Consider the following 22,248-nt stretch of genomic DNA (forward strand, 5'->3'; position numbering starts at 1 on the left):
GAATCAAGAAGGAGCATCAAGTGTTGATGTTTAACAAGACCCCTAGTTTCAAGAAAAAGGGTAGAGGGAAGAAGGGGAACTTCAAGAAGAACATCAAGCAAGTTGTTGCTCAAGGGAAGAAAGCCAAATCTGGACCTAAGCCTGAGACTGAGTGCTTCTACTGCAAAGGGACTGGTCACTGGAAGTGGAACTGCCCCAAGTATTTGGCGGATAAGAAGGATGGCAAAGTGAAAGGTATATTTTATACACATGTTATTGATGTATACCTTACTAATGCTCGTAGTAGTGCCTGGGTATTTGATACTGGTTCTGTTGCTCATATTTGCAACTCGAAACAGGGGCTACAGATTAAACGAAGATTGGCTAAGGACGAGGTGACGATGTGCGTGGGAAATGGTTCCAAGGTTAATGTGATCGCCATCGGCACGCTACCTCTACATCTACCGTCGGGATTAGTTTTAGACCTAAATAATTGTTATTTGGTGCAAGCGTTAAGCATGAACATTATATCTGGATCTTGTTTAATGTGAGACAGTTATTCATTTAAATCAGAGAATTATGGTTGTTCTATTTATATGAGTAATATATTTTATGTTCATGGACCCTTGATGAGTGGTGTATTTTTGTTGAATCTCGATAGTAGTGATACACATATTCATAATATTGAAGCCAAAAGATGCAAGGTTAATGATGATAGTGCAACTTATTTGTGGCACTGCCATTTAGGTCATATTGGTGTAAAGCGCATGAAGAAACTCCATGCTTTTGGAATCACTTGATTATAAATCACTTGATGCTTGTGAACCATGCCTCATGGGCAAGATGACTAAAACTCCGCTCTCCAGAACAATGGAGCGAGCAACTGACTTATTGGAATTAATACATACTGATGTATGCGGTCCAATGAGTGTTGAGGCTCGCGGCGGGTATCGTTATTTTCTGAGCTTCATAGATGATTTGAGAAGATATGGGTATATCTACTTAATGAAACACAAGTCTGAAACATTTGAAAAGTTCAAAGAATTTCAGAGTGAAGTGGAAAATCATCGTAACAAGAAAATAAAGTTTCTACAATCTGATCATGGAGGTGAATATTTGAGTTATGAGTTTGGTCTTCATTTGAAACAATGTGGAATAGTCTCACAACTCACGCCACCTGGAACACCACAACGTAATGGTGTGTCCAAATGTCGTAACCATACTTTATTAGATATGGTGCGATCTATGATGTCTCTTACCAATTTACCGCTATCGTTTTGGGGTTATGCTTTAGAGTCGGCTCCATTCACGTTAAATAGGGCACCATCTAAATCCATTGAGACAACACCATATGAACTGTGGTTTAGCAAGAAACCTAAGCTGTCATTTCTTAAAGTTTGGTGCTGTGATGCTTATGTGAAAAAGCTTCAACCTGATAAGCTCGAACCCAAATCGGAGAAATGTGTCTTCATAGGATAACCAAAGGAGATTGTTGGGTACACCTTCTATCATAGATCCGAAGGCAAGATATCCGTTGCTAAGAATGTATCCTTTCTAGAGAAGGAGTTTCTCTTGAAAGAAGTGAGTGGGAGGAAAGTAGAACTTGATGAGGTAATTGTACCTTCTCCCAAATTGTAAAGTAGTTCATCACAGAAATCAGTTCCAGTGATTCCTACACCAATTAGTGAGGAAGATAATGATGATGATCATGAAACTTCAGATCAAGTTACTACCGAAACTTGTAGGTCAACCAGAGTACGATCCACACCAGAGTGGTATAGTAATCCTGTTATGGAGGTCATGTTACTTGACCATGATGAACCTATGAACTATGAGGAAGCGATGATGAGCCCAGATTCCGCGAAATGGCTTGAGGCCATGAAATCTGAGATGGGATCCATGTATGAGAATAAAGTGTGGACTTTGGTTGACTTGCACGATGATCGGCAAGCCATAGAGAATTAATGGATCTTCAAGAAGAAGACTGACGCTGACGGTAATGTTAATATCTACAAAGCTCGACTTGTTGCGAAAGGTTTTCGACAAGTTCAAGGAGTTGACTACGATGAGAGCATCTCACCCGTAGCGATACTTAAGTTTGTCCGAATCATGTTAACAATTACCGCACTTCATGATTATGAAATCTGGCAAATGGATGTCAAAATTGCATTCCTTAATGGATATCTTAAAGAAGAGTTGTATATGATGCAACCAGAAGGTTTTGTCGATCCTAAAGGTGCTAACAAAGTGTGCAAGCTCCAGCGATCAATTTATGGACTGGTGCAAGCCTCTTGGAGTTGGAATATACTCTTTGATAGTGTGATCAAAGCATATGGTTTTATACAGACTTTTTGAGAAGCCTGTATTTACAAGAAAGTGAGTGGGAGCTCTATAGCATTTCTAATATTACATGTGGATGACATATTGTTGATTGGAAATAATACAAAATTTCCGGATAGCATAAAAGGATACTTGAATAAGAATTTTTCAATGAAAGACCTCGATGAAGCTGCTTATATATTGGGCATCAAGATATATAGAGATAGATCAAGATGCTTAATTGGACTTTCACAAAGCACATACCTTGATAAGGTTTTGAAGAAGTTCAAAATGGATCAGTCAAAGAAATGGTTCTTGCCTGTGTTACAAGGTGTGAAGTTGAGTCAGACTCAATGCCCGACCACTGCAGAAGATAGAGAGAAAGTGAAAGTCACTCCCTATGCCTCGGTCATAGGTTCTATCATGTATGCAATGTTGTGTACCAGACCTGATGTGTGCCTTGCTATAAGTTTAGCAGGCAGGTACCAAAGTAATCCGGGAGTGGATCACTGGACAGCAGTCAAGAACATCCTGAAATACCTGAAAAGGATTAAGGATATGTTTCTCATTTATGGAGGTGACAAAGAGTTGTCATAAATGGTTACATCGATGCAAGCTTTGACACTGATCCGGATGACTCTAAGTCACAAACCAGATACATATTTATATTGAATGGTGGATCTGTCAGTTGGTGCAGTTCCAAGCAGAGCATCGTGGCAGGATCTACATGTGAAGCGGAGTACATAACTGCTTCGGAAGCAGCAAATGAAGGAGTCTGGATGAAGGATTTCATATCCGATCTTGGTGTAATACCTAGTGCGTCGGGTCCAATGAAAATCTTTTGTGACAATATTGGAGCAATAGCCTTAGCGAAGGAATCTAGCTTTCATAAGAGAACCAAACACATCAGGAGATGCTTCAATTCCATGCACGATCAATTCAAGGAGGGAGACATAGAGATTTGTAAAATACATACGGATCTGAATGTTGCAGACCCGTTGACTAAGCCTCTCTCATGAGCAAAACATGATCAACACCAAGACTCCATGGGTGTTAGAATCATTACTATGTAATATAGATTATTGACTCTAGTTCAAGTGGGAGACTGAAGGAAATATTCCCTAGAGGCAATAATAAAGTTGTTATTTATATTTCCTTATATCATGATAAATTTTTATTATTCATGCTGGAATTTTATTAACCGGAGACTTAGTACATGTATGAAAACATAGACAAACAGAGTGTCCCTAGTGTGCCTCTACTTGACTAGCTTGTTAATCAAAGATGGTTAAGTTTCCTGACCATAGACATGTGTTGTCATTTGCTGAATGGGATCACATCATTAGAGAATGATGTGATGGACAATACCCATCCGTTAGCTTAGCATTATGATCGTCTAGTTTTATTGCTATTGCTTTCTTCATGGCTTATACATATTCCTCTGACTATGAGATTATGAAACTCCCGAATACCGGAGGAACACCTTGTGTGCTATCAAACATCACAACATAACTGGGTGATTATTAAGATGCTCTACAAGTGTCTCCGAAGGTGTTTGTTGAGTTGGCATAGATCGAGATTAGGATTTGTCACTCCGTGTAGCGGAGAGGTATCTCTGGGCCCTCTCACTAATGCACATCGCTATAAGCCTTGCATGCAATGTGACTAATGAGTTAGTTACGGGATGATGCATTATGGAAGGAGTAAATAAACTTGCCGGTAACGAGATTGAACTAGGTATAATGATGTCGACGATCGAATCTCAGGCAAGTAACATACCAATGACAAAGGGAATAACGTATGTTGTTATGCGGTTTGACCAATAAAGATCTTCATAGAATATGTAGGAGCCAATATGAGCATCCAGGTTCTGCTATTGGTTATTGACCGGAGATATGTCTCGGTCATGTATACATAGTTCTCGAACCCGTAGGGTCCGCACGCTTAACGTTCGATGATGATTTGTATTATGAGTTATGTGTTTTGGTGACTGAAGTTTGTTCGGAGTCCCGGATGAGATCACGAACATGACGAGGAGTCTTGGAATGGTCGAGAGGTAAAGATTGACATATTGGAAGGTTGTATTCGGACATCAGAATGGTTCTGAGTGATTCGGGGATTTTTGCGGAATACCCACGGGTTACCGGAACCCCCCAGGGGAATATTGGGCCTACATGGGCCATAGGGGAGAGGGGAGGCAGCCCACAAGGGGTAGCCATGCCCCCTCCCTATAGGGAGTCCGAATTGGACTAGGGAGGGGGTGTGCCCCTATCTGTGTCAAAACCGGCGGATCTCGGGTAGGGGGTCCCGAACTGTGCATGGTAACAGGAGACACGATGTTTACCCAAGATCGGGCCCTCTCTATGGAGGTAATACCCTACTTCCTGCTTGATTGATCTTGATGAATATTTGTATTACAAGAGTTGATCTACCTCGAGATCATAATGGCTAAAACCTTAAAAGTCTAGTCTATATGATTATGATTGTCTCCACGGACTAAACCCTCCGGTTTGTATAGACATCGGAGGGGACTAGGGTTATACAAAGTCGGTTACAGAGAAAGGAATCTTCATATACGAACACCAAACTTGCCATCGGCGCCAAGGAGAGTCCCATTCGGACATGGGTGAGAGTCTTCGGTATTGTATCTTCATAGCCCATTAGTCCAGCCCACGTCTAACAGGCCGGATGCCCGAGGACCCCTTACTCCAGGACTCCCTCAGTAGCCACTGAACCAGGCTTCAATGTTGAGGTGTCCGGCGCGCTGATTGTCTTTGGCATTGCAAGGCGGGTTCCTCCTCCGAATACTCCAACACAGTCTTCGTACACAACAAACGTGTCCGGATCTGCAAAACAAGTACCGCACACCGCCACAGAGAGCATAATATTTCACGAGTCCAATCTACTAACACCTTTTTTGTAACATGACGTCACGTCCCTGCCTGGTTATTATTTTGAACCGTTTTTTAGCCTATCGCTCCATGTTTGGAGACGTGGTTTTATTGGCACGTCTCGTCGAAGCAGAGATCGTGCCCCCCTATTGCGGGATTCTCATCAATACGGGCGTGGGTATCCCAACCGTTCTTTTGGCATGATTCCTTAGGAATAGGCAGTTTTTAAGGCCTAGGAGGAGTCGTTCGATATTCATCGCGTTTATAAAGGGGCTATGTCATGGCTTTCTTATTTACGCCAATCCTTTCCTCAACCTCTCCAACCTCGAGTTCCAGCACCCAAGGTTCAATCCAATTGCCTCGAGCTTCCCAGTCATGTATGGTCCTAGCCCTCAAGGCCAGTGGATGGATTCCTCTTTCACAGAGGAGGATATTGCGTAGCTCCGAGCGGCAAGGTACCTGACCACGGAAATCCCCCACAAGCTTCCTACTCAAGGGCAGGTTATTCCTACTCCCAGATTCGGCGAGAGGGTTGTATTCATCTCCCACTTCCTCCGCGGGCTAGGGTTCACTCTTCACCCCTTTGTTCGAGGGCTCATGTTCTATTACGGGCTAGATTTCCACGATCTAGCCCTGTACTCTTTTCTTCTCACCTCGACGTTCATCGTCATGTGCGAGGCCTTTCTCCGTATTCCTCCACACTTTGGCTTATGGCTCAAGACCTTTAATATGAAGCTGAAGGTGATCGAGGGGAAACAAGCGAAGTGTGGTGGCGCCATGGTGAGCAAGCTCACCAACGCTCTTTGGCTAAAGGGATCCTTCACAGAATCTTCCAACTTATGGCACCGGGAGTGGTCTTACATCACTGAACCCCGTGATACCAAGTGGGCAGCTACACATGCGTTCCGATCCGGCCCTCCAATTCAGCTTGCATCACGGATCAACAAGGGGGTGGACTGGGGATCAATCGACGAAGTGCAAACTCTACAGAGCCGCATCCGGAGTCTCCTTGAGAAGGACACCGGTCTCATCGACGTGATTCAAGTAATGTTAGTCCGTTGGGTCCTCCCATGCCAGCGACGGCCCCTCCATATGTGGGAGTTTAATCCAGAAGGACCATGAACCTTTCAGCACTTCTTCGGCACGACGCTCAGAGGAATGTGGAAGTTATTTTTTGGGGCACGAAAACAGTGGCCGAACACTACTGAGGACATTGGCCTTGACTGCAACCATCCGGACACCTCGGTAAGCACTTGACTCCCGAACACAGCTTAATTAAATATCCCGTGATAAGATACCGAGAAAACCATCTTTTTCCAGGGCTAGACGAACAAGGCAGAGCGAATTAGATGTTCGGCCCCTCTTCCCGAAGACTTAGCTAGTCTTGTGCTAACAAGGATGCTGGTCCCGGCACCATTCCAGGTGCCGGTGAAAGAGGACAATGAGGAGAGCAGGAAGGCCAAAGGTGGCCTCCATTCCGAAGGTACACCAAACACTGTGTTCAGGGAGATTAAGGTTCCCTCTTCCCAAGATAAAAGAGAAGGAGAAGCTGACATCCTTTCTCCCCATGGTAAGAAAAGGGCCGCCTCCGAATGTTGGGAGGTAAAGGCTCCTAGGCGAGGTAAGACACTCCTATCAGGTGATTCGGGCTTGGAAGACGACGTTGTCGCACAGTCCCTCCGTAAGGACGAGCCTTTAGTCGAATCATAAGTGAAAAAGGGTGTTTTAAACATATCTCGTTCCTTTTCCTGTCACAAGGGTAATATTTAGAATGCATGTTTTGTAGTCCGGTACGCAGTCTTCCTCTTCGGGGGATCTTCTTCCAGAGATGATGGAAAGCAAGATGCCTCCGCAGGATTCCTCGCCCAATAGGGCGGACGACTTCGAGGTGTCATCCCGGAGGATGTCTCCTGATCAACAAGTGGTGCAAAGGATAATAAAGACAATGCCCCAAGGTGAAACATCGGTCACCCAGGGTCCGGGGTATGCGGTCCCTACAGAGACCAATAGCAAAGGCCCTGGACTATCCAGTTTGCAGCCAGAGACAACTCTAGGGTCGGGAAAACATATCCCTTCAAAGGGAGTTCGTACCCCCGCAGCCGCTGCCCGGGATCCGGAGGCGCCGGATACACTGATGGATATGTTACAATTTTCGTCCGTCTCAGAGGAACATTGTACCTTGATGGGTACGGTGATTGAGAGGATTATGTCCATGAAAAGTGGATTGAATGAAGCTTTCACGAGCCTGCTAAGAGGCTTCGAGGTATGTAATGTAATATTTTCGATTGTGCTCTATATGTAAAATGCACCTGTGTATAGATAGTAGCCCCTGAGACTCTGGTTGACGTCCCAAGGGAGGCAATCAGAGGATAGAAAAAGATATGCTCAGGAAATAATCTAATTAATTGGAACACATGCTGTTACATCCACGACGACCGCCGACGCTACAGAGGTTGCAGGTCTAGAGCAGAAACTTGATGTGGCGAATGACGACATCATGCTTATTAATAGGCGGCTCGACAAGGCGCAAGGTATGTTTCGAGGTAGTCAGTGTATGTATGTATAATAACATGAGCATGAAGCTAAGAATTATACACCGAGACATGCATAACTGCAGATAGTGCTGCCGTGGTGGAGGCCCTTCGGGCTGAATTTGCCCGAGCCAAGGAGCCGAATGAGTAATGTGGCTACCAAAAAGGAAGCTGATGAGTTACAAGCCGAACAGGCTGCTCGACGCCTGTGCAAGGAGAGAATGTCTACCACAGCTCATGAACTGAAGGAAGCCACTATCCGATGCGAGTTCCTCGAGAGGGATAACAAAGACAAAATGGCCGATGTCGCTGTCAAAACCGGCGGATCTCGGGTAGGGGGTCCCGAACTGTGCGTCTAGGCCGGTTGGTAACAGGAGGCAAGGGACACGAAGTTTTACCCAGGTTCGGGACCTCTCGATGGAGGTAAAACCCTACGTCCTGCTTGATTAATATTGATGATATGGGTAGTACAAGAGTAGATCTACCACGAGATCGGAGAGGATAAACCCTAGAAGCTAGCCTATGGTATGATTGTTGTTGTGTATGTTGTCCTACAGACCTAAACCCTCCGGTTTATATAGACACCGGAGAGGGTTAGGGTTACACAAAGTCGGTTACAATGGTAGGAGATCTGCATATCCGTATCACCAAGCTTGCCTTCCACGCCAAGGAAAGTCCCTTCTGGACACGGGACGAAGTCTTCAATCTTGTATCTTCATAGTCCAGGAGTCTGGCTAAAGGTATAGTCCGGCCATCTGGACACCCCCTAATCCAGGACTCCCTCAGTAGCCCCTGAACCAGGCTTCAATGACGACGAGTCCGGCGCGCAGATTGTCTTCGGCATTGCAAGGCGGGTTCCTCCTCCAAGTACTTCATAGAAGATTTTGAACACAAAGATAGTGTCCGGCTCTGCAAACTAAGTTTCCACATATTGCCATAGAGAGAATAACATTTACACATATCTAATCTGCTGACGTATTCCATAGTGCGACACACCATGACCAAGCCTCTATCCGAGTCGTTTCATTATCCCACCTCAGCGCGTCATGCGAGGCGGTTTCCTTGGCACGTCTTGTTAAAGCAGAGATCGTGTCCCCTTATTCCTGGATTCTCATCAATACGGGCGTGGGTAACCCAACCGCTTCTAGGACTCCTAGATTATAGGCAAGTCCAAACGAACATGGAGAGGACGCTTGATATTCACCCTCTTCATAAAGGGACAAGGCTTTTATTTTTCCCTCCTGTGCTCAATCGAATCCTTCCCCCACCTCAAGCTCAAGCGCCCAAAGTTCAGGTCAGGTGCTCCGAACCTTCAGTCATGTCCGGATCTAGCCTTCAAGGCCAATGGGTGCCTTCCTCCTTCACGGAAGAAGACATCAAAAAGTTGAGGGAGGCCAGATATCTGACCGCCGAGATTTTGCATCGGCTGCCTCCCCGAGGGCAGGCCGTCCCCACCGCCGAACCCAACGAGAATGTCGTGTTCGTCTCCCACTTCCTCCGAGGTCTAGGCCTTGCTCTGGATCCTTTCGTCAGGGGTTTGATGTTTTACTACGGGCTAGACTTCCATCATCTAGCTCTGGACTCCTTTCTTCATATCACGACATTTATTGTCGTGTGCGAGGTCTTCCTCCGGGTTACCCCTCACTTTGGCCTATGGCTCAAGACCTTTGAAGTGAAGCCGAAGATGATCGAGGGGCAACATGCAGCGTGTGGAGGTGCCTCAATACGCAAGATGACGGGAGCTCCGTGGCCCAAAGGTTCCATCCCAAAGGTGTCTGAATTGTGGCAACAGGAGTGGTTCTACATCACGGCTCCTAGAAGTGCCAAGTGGGTGGCCCCCCTGTTTTCCGCTCGGGCCCTCCACCATAGCTGATGTCATGGATCAGCAGAGGTCTGAGCTGGGGTCCAGCCAAGGACGTGTCTATACTGCAAAGCCGCATTCGAGATCTCTTCAATGGAGATTTCAGTTTGGTTGCGGTAATACAAGTTATGCTGGTTCGTCAAGTCCAGCCTTGCAAACGCCGGCCTCTTCGCCTATGGGAGTTCAATCCTGAGGGACCACGTGTCATTCAAAATTTTCTCGGCCTGACGCACGAGGAGATGTACAAGTCATTCTTCGGACCTCAGGTGGAGTGTCCAGAAATCACCGAGGACGTGGGCCTGAGTAGTAACCGCGCCGCCGAATAGGTAAGGCATCTTCCGGCCGAACATACTATCTCTCCTTTGTTGCGAAGTTATTTCTGAGAGTTCGCTTTTTGACCAGGACTGGCTAACAAAGGCGAAGTTGATTCGGTGTTCGGCCCCCCTCCCTGAGGGTTTGGAAAATCCGGTATTGGAAAAGATGCTCTAGACCGCACCTTGCCCGGAGCCCTTGAAGGAAGATACTGTGGAGGATAATGCGGGCAGACGCGGGCCCCCAACGCTGCCCATTCTAGCTGAGGGAGCGAGCGTCTCCATGAAGGAAGACAACCAGAAGAGGAAAATGACTGTGACTAGGGATTAGGAAGCCGAAGCTTCCAAACGGGAGAAGAAGTCTCCCACAGAGGGTCCTACCTTGGGGGGGCGCTGTTGCCGCACAAAGTCCGCGGGGGGATCAATTCTCCCGCGAGTCGTAAGTGACCCGAAATACTTTAATAGTACAGATATGCCATCTTTTTCTTCTGAGAAAATAACCACCGCATATATTTTTGCAGTTCGGGCCTTAGCCCCTCTCAAATGAGCTCGTCTTCGGGGGATCTTCTTCCAGAGATGATGGAGAGCGATACGCCTCCTCCGGACTCCTCCACTCCGGAAGCGGGCGACCCTGAAGTGTCGTCGCGGAGGGCCTCTCCGAGTCCGGTGAGACCGGAAGATAATCCCATTGACCCCCGAAGCTCCCAGTGTCCGGCTCCCGAAGAGAGCAGACAAAAGAGTCCGGCACCGTATAGTGTGCGATCGGATGTTCTGAGGGAGTTGGTGGGGCCAGCAGCCATCTCAGATGAAAACCGTGTGCTGATGAATACGGTGATGGAGAGAATATCGTCCACCAAAAGCGGATTGCATGAAGCTTTTATGAGTCTACTGACAGGCTTTGAGGTACGTAAAAGAATGTATGATAGTCCTGCACATGCTAGGTGTGCCTTGTGTAGATAGTAGCCCCTGAGACTCTGGTTGTCATCGGAAACGACAGCGAACAAAGGATCATATTCCCAGGTAATAACCATACTGCCTCTATGTGCAGGTGATGGAAGCTCCGTGGCTAGCCAGACTAGCAAATTTGCCCATTTAGAACGGCAGTTGGATGCGGCAGACGCCGACATCGAGCTTGTTAACAAAAGGCTTGACGAGGCACAAGGTAAGTGTCATTATCTGGTAAAGGCCACATAGGAAGAGCAGCATGATGCCAATATCTTTAATATGTTGTGACTGCAGATGGAGCTGCCACTGTTGAAGCCTTGTGGGCAGAACTTGCCCGAGCCAAGGAACAAGCGAGGTTGGGTAATGCGGCTGCTTTGAAGGTGGCCAAAGAGTTGCAAGCCGAGAAGGCCGCGCATGGCGAGAGCCGAGACAAGATGGCCAAGATGGCCATAGAATTAAAAGCCACCGCCGACCATTGCCGGGTTCTTGAAAAGGAAAGCCAAGCGAAGGCATCGGACCTTGAGATGGCTGCTGCGACGAAAAAGGACCTCCGCTCTGCTATGAGGGCAAAGAAGGAGGAGCTGCGGGAAGCCGGGGATATTGTAGCTGGGAAATCCTTTATGTTGCGGAGGAAGTTCGGAGATCCACGGTATGCCCCTCTGGATCGGCTATGGAGTTCGGAGGATGTATATATGGATTTGGCGGCGAGCGCTGCCGATGCGGCCAAGTATTTCCAGGGTCAGACGGACCGTGAAGTAGACCAGCTATTTTGGAGACAATTCCATTCTCCCGAGCGTCCTCTTTCATTGACTGACCAATTAGCCGAATGGGCCGAACTAAATAGGTTGTCCAGACTTTCCATGAGGTCTGTTGTGGATCAGCTATGGCCGGAAAGGTCAAAACCGAACAGCTATTTCAGCTTGGTGCAGCAGTTCCTTGACGTGGTGCCGCGCATTAATGCGATGAAGAGGTCGGCGTGCATAGAGGGCGCACGGATGGCCTTTACCCGTGTTAAAGCATACTGGGCGGAGATGGATGCTACCACTGTTGCAGCGCGGGATTCAGCCATAGGTCGAAGGGCTGCTGAGCACTACTTTGAAGAAGTTCTTGAGGGTGCTCGTTTGATAGAGACCCAGTGCTCAAAAAATATTATGTTTGAGTGATATGTAATCTCATTGTAGGCGAAATGCTTTTATAAATTTTTATAAGACTATTTTTATACTTTTGCCTAAATGTAATATGATGCCTCCTGGGCGGCCGTTTATGTATACACGTGTATAACCTGAAAGATTGCAACCGTCGGCTTCAACCCTCACGCATATAATGCGGAGGTGCTCGCAAAAACACGCGTTCACACTTAACCCAACGTCTTGGTCCTATTAAGGAGGTGATAGCGGAGCGAGCGAGGCAACCAGACTATAATGCTTTAGCACTTTCACTTAGCCATAGGAGTTTGACAGTGGGGCTACTAGATAGCCCCTGGTGGCTCCGCACTCTCCCGATCTCGGGGTGTGTACATGCCTGGCCGGAAAACGACCCTTCGTTAAGGCGGAGGAATTATAACATTCCCATAGGTCATCGAGTGGTTGACCAGTCTCACGCTATATCATGACAGTCAGTTTTCGGCTTTCTCTACTGAGGTGCTCGTCCGGATGAACCAGGGCACAATCGCAGTAGTTCTCCTGGTGCTACCTTAGCCGGTAAAGCGGAACGTAAGGCACCAAAACACAGGAGCCGGGCAAACCCAACATTTGACCAAAGACAATGATTCGGAGCTGATGCATATAGGGCCAAACTCGCGACGCCAAACACTCCCTAAGGTATTCGGTCTTTGTGGTATAAACCGGGCCTAAATAATGGCCTTTGTAAGAAGCCCCTTGTGTCCAGGTACGTGGATTGTTCTGGCGTGGCCACATGCCAAGACGCCAGCATCCTTCTCAACGGTGGATATGTATCAACAAGGGACAGTAAAAAAGGTTTACGCAGGGTCTTAATCTAAAAAGAATCCTTGGAGCGAGTCCCTGCTGCACGTCTGTGCCTGTGTCTCCGTTGTGCCGTATCCTGGACGGGTGTAGCACGATGATCGTCTGTAAAAGAGAGGAATTTAGGTGAAAAAGTTGTCGTGTAAAAAGATAGTTTGTTAAAGAAACCATGTATAATTCAAGATGAGAAGAAATTGCCACTTGTCTGCGCGTGTTGAGCCCCTTGTATTGACAAATAGGGGTGTGACCGTTTATTTGGTATAAGTAGCAGTGTCGGACTCGATTAGTTGTGTCTGAGGTCTTGACGACCTATTGGATGCCTTCGCTGGTCCAGGTGCCTTTAGTGTGCGACTGCCAAGGCAGCCTCACTCTCTTCGGCGCGCAGAGATCGCTTGATGTTTCCGTGCACTGTAATGATTCCACGTGGACCGGGCATCTTGAGTGTGAGGGAGGCGTAGTGTGGTATTGCATTAAAGCGAGCGAAAGCTTCGCGTTCGAGCAGTTCTTGATAGCCACTTTGAAATGGAGCGATGTGGAAAGTTAAATGCTCGCGACGGAAGTTATCGGGGGAGCCGAATATAACTTGTAGTAGGAGGGAGCCCGTACAACGAGCCCCTGGGCCTGGCGTTACTCCTTTAAAGGTAGTATTGCTATGGCGAATTTGTGTTGGGTCTAACCCAATCCCACAGATTGTATCCTGATATATTAGGTTTAGGCTACTGCCGCCGTCCATCAAGACTCATGTGAAGTGATATCCACCAATTACTGGGTCTAATACCAGGGCAGCCCATCCTGCGTGTCGGATACTTGCTGAGTAATCGCGATGGTCGAAAGTGATCGGTTGAGACGACCAGTGACAGGACTTCGCGGTGACAGGCACTTTGGTATATTTTCCTGGGAGTGCCGTGTTGTTTTTTCCCATGATCACGTGTAACATGTTTACTATTTTGACTTCTGGTGGAAATTTCTTTTGTTCCCCCGTGTCTTGCTTGGGGGGCTCGTCCTCGTCTTCACTTGGTGTATCCTCCCCCTTGTGTACGGCGTTGAGCTTGCCGGACTGCTTGAAGACCCAACATTCTTTGTGGGTATGATTAGCAGGTTTACCAGGGGTACTATGGATCCGACATACTTGGTCCAGAATTTTGTTGAGGTTGGACAGTTCATCCCTGGTGCCTTTAGGGGGCGGCTTTTGACCTGGCCGAGAGCTTTTGTATCCAGCATTTACTGCCATGCCCTTCGTGCTGTCTTCTTTATTCCGGCATTTGCTATTGCTGTTGCGCTGTGATTTCCCGTTTCCATCTCTAACTTCAGATGTACTGGGGTCGCTGGTGCTGCATCTGGCTCGCCAGCTGTCCTCACCCGCGCAAAAGCGGGTCATGAGGTTTGTTAATGCGTCCATCGTTCTCGGCTTATTTTGGCCGAGGTGTCTGGCGAGCCATTCGTCACGACGCTATGTTTGAAAGCTGCCAAGGCTTCGGCGTTCGGACAGTCGACAATCTGGTTCTTTTTAGTAAGAAACCTGTTCCAAAGCTTTCGGGCTGACTCTCCGGGTTGTTGAGTTATATGACTCAAACGTCCGCATCCGGAGGTCGGACATAAGTCCCTTGAAAATTTGCCCGAAAGGCGTCTTCGAGCTCTTCCCAACTTCCAATGGAGCTTTCGGGGAGGCCTTTGTGCCAGTGACGAGCTGGCCCTTTGAGCTTGAGGGGTAAGTACTTGATGGCATGGAGATCATCTCCTCAAGCCATATGGATGTGAAGGATGTAGTCCTCAATCCAGACCCCAGGGTCTGTTGTTCCGTCGTATGCCTCTATATTTATGGGCTTGAATCCCTCTGGAAATTCATGGTCTATCACCTCATCGGTGAAACATAGGGGGTGTGCGGCACCCCTGTAGCTGGGTGTACCGCGTTGTTCGGATGTTTGTTGTGTTGCATTGTATGTTGGGGCACGCTTGCGTGGTCCATAGATGGATCTTGTTGCGCCATCCTTTGGGTGTGAGCCCTCGCATGGGTCGTGTATTGTATTGTGAGCGGCGTTGTATGCCGCTCTGTGTTGGTAGAGGGGTCGTCTATTCGACCAGGTGGCTGCTTTGATATTTGGTTGTGGGGGGTCTGAGGCCTCCTCATCGAATTCGGGTAGCAGCTTCCGCTTTGGGTAGCTCTTGGAGGGCCGATTGTTGTCGTACCTTGCTGCAGTGTTGAGTATTTTACTCCATCTGATTTGGAGTGTGTCTTGCGCGGCTTTGAGCCTTTGCTTCTGCTTTTTAAGACTCCTTGTGGTGGCAACAAGCCTTTTACGGGCAGTCTGCTGCTCCGGGTGCCTGTCCGGCGTTATGTCATCTGGACCATTATCCTTGATAGGATTTGTTTGTTCGGTTTGATTATCCGGATTGCCGTTGTCCGGCAGCGGTTCGCCCTGCTCCAGCGCTGGGTTTGTGTGATCGCTATTTCTGTCGAGGTGGGATTTGGGGTGGCGCTTGCGTCGCCGCTTTGGCTGCTTTTCGAGGGAACAAGCCTTCGGTGCGTCCTTCCGTTCCTCGTCGTCATCTTTTGGTGTGTCCACCATGTATACGTCATATGACGAGGTGGCGTTCCAGGGCCCAATAGGCGCTGGTTCTTCATCGTCTCCTTCATCGGCGTCCATACCGTCGATGTCTTCGGAGTCGAAGTCGAGCATGTCGGTTAAATCGTCGACAGTGGCTACAAAGTGGGCGGTGGGTGGGCTTTGAAATTCTTCATCGTCCGTATCCCAATCTTGATGACCGTAGTCCGGCCAGGTCTCTCCTGATAAAGAGAGAGACTTTAGTGATTTCATAAGATCGCCAAAGGGCGAGTGCTGAAAGATGTCCGTGGCAGTAAACTCCATGATCGGCGCCCAATCGGATTCGATCGGCAGAGGCGCGAATGGTTCGGAGTCCGGAGAGGAGTCCGGCTCCTTAGAATCACGAGTCTCGCGGAGTGCGGGGCTGGTGTTCGGCTCAATCGCCGTTAGGATCGCAGCCCCCGAGGCGGCGTCCAACCACCCATCCTCGATCGGCGCAATTGGCTCCGAATTAAGGGTCAAAGCCGATGCAGGTGTGGCCTCCAGGGCACTGTTCGGCGGCAGAGCTAGATCATGCTCGTCGTGACAGTGCGGCGTGCTCGGCAGTGGCTCGAATCCGTCGAATATCAAGTCCCCGCGGATGTCAGCCGTGTAGTTTAAGCTTCCAAATCTGACCTGACGGCCAGGGGCATAGCTTTCGATCTGCTCCAGATGGCCATGTGAATTGGCCTGCAGTGCGAAGCCGCCGAAGACGAAGATCTGTCCGGGGAGGAAGGTCTCACCCTGGACTGCATCACCATTGATGATCGTAGGAGCCATCAAGACTGACGGCGATGACACAGAGGAACTCTCAATGAAAGCACCAATGTCGGTGTCAAAACCGGCGGATCTCGGGTAGGGGGTCCCGAACTGTGCGTCTAGGTCGGATGGTAACAGGAGGCAAGGGACACGAAGTTTTACCCAGGTTCGGGCCCTCTCGATGGAGGTAAAACCCTACGTCCTGCTTGATTAATATTGATGATATGGGTAGTACAAGAGTAGATCTACCACGAGATCGGAGAGGCTAAACCCTAGAAGCTAGCCTATGGTATGATTGTTGTTGTGTATGTTGTCCTACGGACCTAAACCCTCCGGTTTATATAGACACCGGAGAGGGTTAGGGTTAGACAAAGTCGGTTACAATGGTAGGAGATCTGCATATCCGTATCGCCAAGCTTGCCTTCCACGCCAAGGAAAGTCCCTTCCGGACACGGGACGAAGTCTTCAATCTTGTATCTTCATAGTCCAGGAGTCCGGCTGAAGGTATAGTCCGGCCATCCGGACACCCCCTAATCTAGGACTCCCTCAGCCGATCTCAACAATGCCTCGCAAGAGGCGAGGGAAGCACGATCCGAGTCTAGGGCGGCTAGGGAGGAGATCCGGCAAGCTGAGGAGATAGTGGCCGGTAAGCCCTTCTTATTACAGACTAAATTCGGCGATCCGAAATATGCCTCGCTTAATCAAATTTGGAGCTCTCTAGATGCATTCTTGGACTTGCCGAAGAGCGCCTCCGATGCAGCGCAATTTTACCAAGCGCAAGAAGGGTATGCAACGAAGAAGCTTTTCTGGACACAATTTGGCATGCCAAAGCGCTCGCTATTGCTGAACGTACAGATGGTCCAGTGGGCCGAGCTTCACAAGATATCCGGTTCCTCCATGAAGGACGTCGTGGTCTGGCTGTGGCCGACTGAGCCAATTCTGAATAGTTATTTCGGTTTGGTGCATCGACTTATGGATGTGGTGCCGCGTATTGACGTCGTGAAGTGATCGTCGTGCATTGAAGGTGCACGGATGGCCTTTGCCCATGTCAAGATGTATTGGGCGAAGATGAAGGCCACTGATATTGCAGCGAAGAGTCCACCCGAGGGCAAGGACGAACACACGCTAGAGCATTATTTTGAAGATGTCCTAGAGGGCTCCCGCTTAATAGAGGTTCAGTGCTCAAAGGATATGGTTTTCGAGTGAATGTGCCGAAATTGTAAAAACAATATTATGATATTTTAAGGCTATGCCTAAAAGTTTTGGCTCCTCCTATGCGGCCGTTTTTGTATAATCTGAAAGTTTTCCAGTCCTCGGCTTCAGCCCCCTCGCATAAAATACGGGGGTGTTTGAAAAAGCACTTGATCACTCTTGACCCAACGTCTTGGTCCGTGAAGGAGGTGTCGGTGCGGCAAACTAGGCAATCGGACTATAGGTCTTTAACACTTGCACTTAGCCATAGGAGTTTGATGGTGGGTCTACAATATAGCCCCTGGTATGTGCGCAACTATCCGAATACAGTGTGTTACATAGATGACCGGAAGAACGGTCCTTCGTGTAATACAGGAGGAATCGCGAAAGATTCTGTTAAGTCATCGAGTGGTTGACCAGCTCTCGTCGCATCATGACAGTCGGTTTTCGGGTTTCTCTACTCAGGTACTCATCCGGATAAATCAGGACACAATCGCAGTAGTTCTCCCTTTACTACCCTAGCCGATAGAGCGGAACATAAGGTAGTAAGCACAGGAGACCAGGGCAACCCAACTATTGACCAAAGACATGATTCGGAGCTGATGCATATAAGGACGAACTCGTGACGCTGAAGTGTGTTGTAAAGCTGTTCGGACTTATCGGGAATTTATTTGTTCCCATATTGAGCCCCTGGCAGTTTGTGCCGCGGTGTGTGTGAAACAACCGAAGAAGCAAAATTCAGTTCTTTTTAGAAAAAGCAAATACTGAATACTGATTATGTTCACTGCAATGTTGGGGATATCGCTTATCGGGAACTTATCGGTCGACCCATGATAATGGGTAAATCGGCCAGTTTATCGGCATATCGGCCGATTTATCGCCATATCGGTTGATTTATCGGCCAATAAATCTTATCGGTCGGACAAAGGTAAGCGATAAATCGGCCGATTTATCGGAATATCGGAAGATATCTTGAACAGTGGTTCACTGGGACCTGATTGATATGTCAATTGCCATTTTACAGATAATAACGCCACGACCCAGGATATTTGGCATGCCGGTGGTCGAAGGCTGAGGGAGAAGGCACTTTACAGGCTCTAAATAGACAGTGTGGTCTACTAAGAATTACTTGGACCTCCTGTCGCACGTCTACGCCGCCTTGCCTCGGTGAAAGGTCCCCTTAACGGGAATAGCCTTTGGGTAGGTGAACGGAGCCGAACTCCGAAAGAGTCCGGGAGATGACCTGTCTTTGAGCCACCTGTGGTAAAAGACTAAAAATAATTAGAAAAAAAGAGGATATAGGAGAGCTTGCAGGCCTGTCCGTATTGTGCCTTTGCCAATATCCAGGGTATTCTAAGTACATCATTATGTACGCGCGGCACAAACTTCACGGGTATATGAGGCGAACGACAGAGGCCGAACTGCTAATCCAGCTCTGAGATTGATCGGCCCTATTTAAGATAGGTCTGCGGCTTAATGGCCTATGAGATATGCGGCTTGATGAAGCCGCTTGGTACTTTGACTATGGTAGCTGTAGTATGATTCTCCGTACGAAGGGAGTGTTCCGTATTTCCATTTATTGTTATGACGCCGCATGGACCGGACATCTTAAGTTTTGCGCGGGCGTAGAGAGGGACCACATTGAAACGAGCAAAAGCGGTAACGCCCCAGAAGTGCATGGTAGCTACTACGGGACGGGACAATATCAAAGGTCAAGCCTTCGCTTCGGAAGTTGTTCGGCGAACCAAAAATGACTTCCAGTGTGACGGAGCCCCTAGAGTGAGCTTCGACGCCGAGTACTCCTCCCTTGAGGGTAGCTGTTGTGGGCTTGATTCTTGAAGGATCGATGCCCATTTTGCGGACAGTGTCTTGGTAGAGTAGGTTAAGGCTAGTGTCGCCATCCATAAGGTCTTTTGTGAGATGGAACCCATCGATAATTGGATCGGTGATCAGAGCCGCCGAACCTTCGGGACGGATATGGCGAAATTTTGGGGAAAACGGCTCTATGGTGTATGCGTCCCGTAGTGCGCATCTACGCTCCCCTGTAGGGGTGTGCATCACGTATACCATGTTTACGGTTTTTACTTCGGGGGGAAATTTTTTCTGACCCCCGGTATTCGGCTGGCGAGTCTCTTCGTCATCGCTGTCACTGGGCGGCCCCTTCCCCTTGTGTTCGGCATTAAGCCTGCCGGCTTGTTTGAAGACCCAATAGCTTCTATAGGTGTGGGTAGCTGGTTTATCGGGGGTGCCATGAATTTGGTAGGGCTGATCTAGTATTTTTTCTAGATTGGATGATCCGTCTCTATGTGCCTTGAATGACTTTTTCCGTTGACCGAGTTTGGAGCCACTGAATCCGACATTGACCGCCGTGTCTTGCATTCTTTCGTTATGATTGCGACGTTTGTGTTTATTGCGTCGTGGCTTGCCGTGTGCCTGGATCGCTGGTGTTGTTGCTTCTATGAGCGAGCCAGTTGTCTTCTCCCGCGCATAAGCGGGTCATTGGAGCGGTAAGGGCTGCCATGGACTTTGGTTTTTCTTGACCGAGGTGGCGGACGAGCCACTCATCCCGGACGCTGTGTTTGAGGGCCGCGGGGGCTTCCACGTCCGGACAATCAACAATTTGGTTCTTTTTAATTAGGAATCTAGTCTAGAGCTTCCTGGCTGACTCTCCGGGCTGCTGGATGATGTGACTTAAGTCATCGGCATCTGGTGGCTGGACATATGTACCTTGGAAGTTATCGCGAAAGGCGTCTTCCAGGTCTTCCCGGCTGCCAACGGAGTTCTCTGGAAGGCTGTTGAGCCAGTGCCGCGCTGGTCCCTTTAGTTTTAATGGGAGGTTTTTGATGGTATGGAGATCATCACCACGGTCCATGTGGATATGGAGAAGAAAATCTTCAATCCATACCGTGGGATCTGTTGTTCCATCGTATGATTCGATGTTCATGGGTTTAAACCCTTCTAGGAATTCATGCGCCATTACTTCATCAGTGAAGCAAAGAGGGTGTGTGGTGCCTCTATATAGAGCCACATCGCGACGTAGCTTAGATGGAGTTCATCTGCGGCATCCATCCCGTGCGTGATTAAGCTTGTCACGTCCGAATAGATAGCCGTCGTCGCGTGTCGGGGCACACCCCCGCGATCCGTAGATCGATCTGGTATGTCCTGCTCTACTGTCCAGGTTCTGCCGAAGGTCATATGTATATGCCCAAGCTATTTTATCTCTGCCTCCACCGCGAGGTAGTACGGGCTGGTGTTCGGCTTGGGTTGCCGCTTTGTCCCGACCACATGGTGGTCGGTCAGCCGCATTGTGCGCTGATGGTACGGGCTCCAACGCCTCGTCATCGAAATGAGGTAGCAATTTGTGCTTTGGGTAACTTTTGGGTGGTCGGTCGAGGCCGCATTCCTTGGCTGCCAGGACATTAGTCCATCTGTCATTGAGCAAATCTTGATCAGCTTGAAGCTGTTGCTGCTTCTTTTTAGGCTCCTTGCAGTGGCTATTAGCCGGCGCTTAAAGCGCTCCTGCTCGAGATGTTCCTCAGGCACGATAAAATCCTTGTCGCCCAGGCTCACCTCACCCTCGGAGAGTGGAAGATAATTACTGTCCTCCGAGTCTTCGTGCACGACCTGTTCATCAGGGCTGACCTGCCCATCTTCCCGTTCGTCCTGTTTGGAAGTTGGCTCAACGGGGTTTTCATTGTCTCCGGCATCGTCTAGGGTATTGTTTTCTCCTGTGCTGGTGTTGCTGTCTTTTTCACGACATGACTTGGAGCGGCCGCTATCGTCGGCGCTTTGGCTGTATCTCAGGGGGTTTATTTTCCACTGGGTCTTCTTTTTCTTCGCCGTTAACTTCTTTGGGTGTGTCCACCATGTATACGTCGTAAGAGGAGGTGGTCGTCCAGTGCCCGGTAAATGGCGGGTTTTGGGACTGCTCCTCTTCGGCATCGTCGTCCATACCGTATATGTCTTCGGAGTTGTAGTCGAGCATGTCTGTTAGATCTTTGACAGTGGCTATTAAGTGGGGGTGGGTGGGAAGCAAAATTCCCCGTCATTAGCCCCCAGTTCAAACCGGATATAATTCGGCTCTGAGTCCCCTGCTAAAGAGAGGGTTTTTAATGAGTTTAGCACATCCCCTAAAGGTGAGTGCCGGAAGATTTCCGCGGAGCTGAATTCGATGATCGGCGCCTGGTAAGGCTCGGTGGACGCGGATGCATGTACTTTGGAACCAGTGACCGGAGATGAATCCAGGGGTCCGATGACGCAGACCCCGGTCAAAGTTGAGTCTGTGTGCGGCTCCAACGCCGATGAGTCTGCGGCTTCTGTGGCGGGGTTAAGCTTCCCGTCTTCGGATGGCACAAGTTGCTCTGGATCTAGGGCCAGAGCGCTTATAGGCGCAGTCTTCTGGGTATGGTCTGATGATAGATTTAGGTCATGTTCATCGTGGTGGCAGGGAGTGGCTGCCATGGGCTCAAATCCGTCGAAGATCAAGTCTCCACGGATATCAGCGACATAGTTCAAGCTTCCAATGCTGACCTGACATCCAGGGGCATAGCTGTTGATCTTCTCTAGATGGCCAAGCGAGTTGGCCCGCAGTGCGAAGCCGCCGAGTATGAAGATCTGGCCAGGGGGAAAGACATCTCCTGGGCAGCGTTGTTGATGATGGATGGAGCCATCGAACCTTCTGATGATGGCACAACGGAACTCTCTATGAAAGCACCAATGTCGGTGTCAAAACCGGCGGATCTCGGGTAGGGGGTCCCGAACTGTGCGTCTAAGGTTGATGGTAACAGGAGACAGGGGACACGATGTTTACCCAGGTTCGGGCCCTCTCTATGGAGGTAATACCCTACTTCCTGCTTGATTGATCTTGAGGAATAAGAGTATTACAAGAGGTGATCTA

This window comes from Triticum urartu, chromosome 7A (genome assembly GCF_056163025.1).
Source record: "Triticum urartu cultivar PI428250 chromosome 7A, HENAU_Tu73, whole genome shotgun sequence".
Lineage (NCBI taxonomy): Eukaryota > Viridiplantae > Streptophyta > Magnoliopsida > Poales > Poaceae > Triticum > Triticum urartu.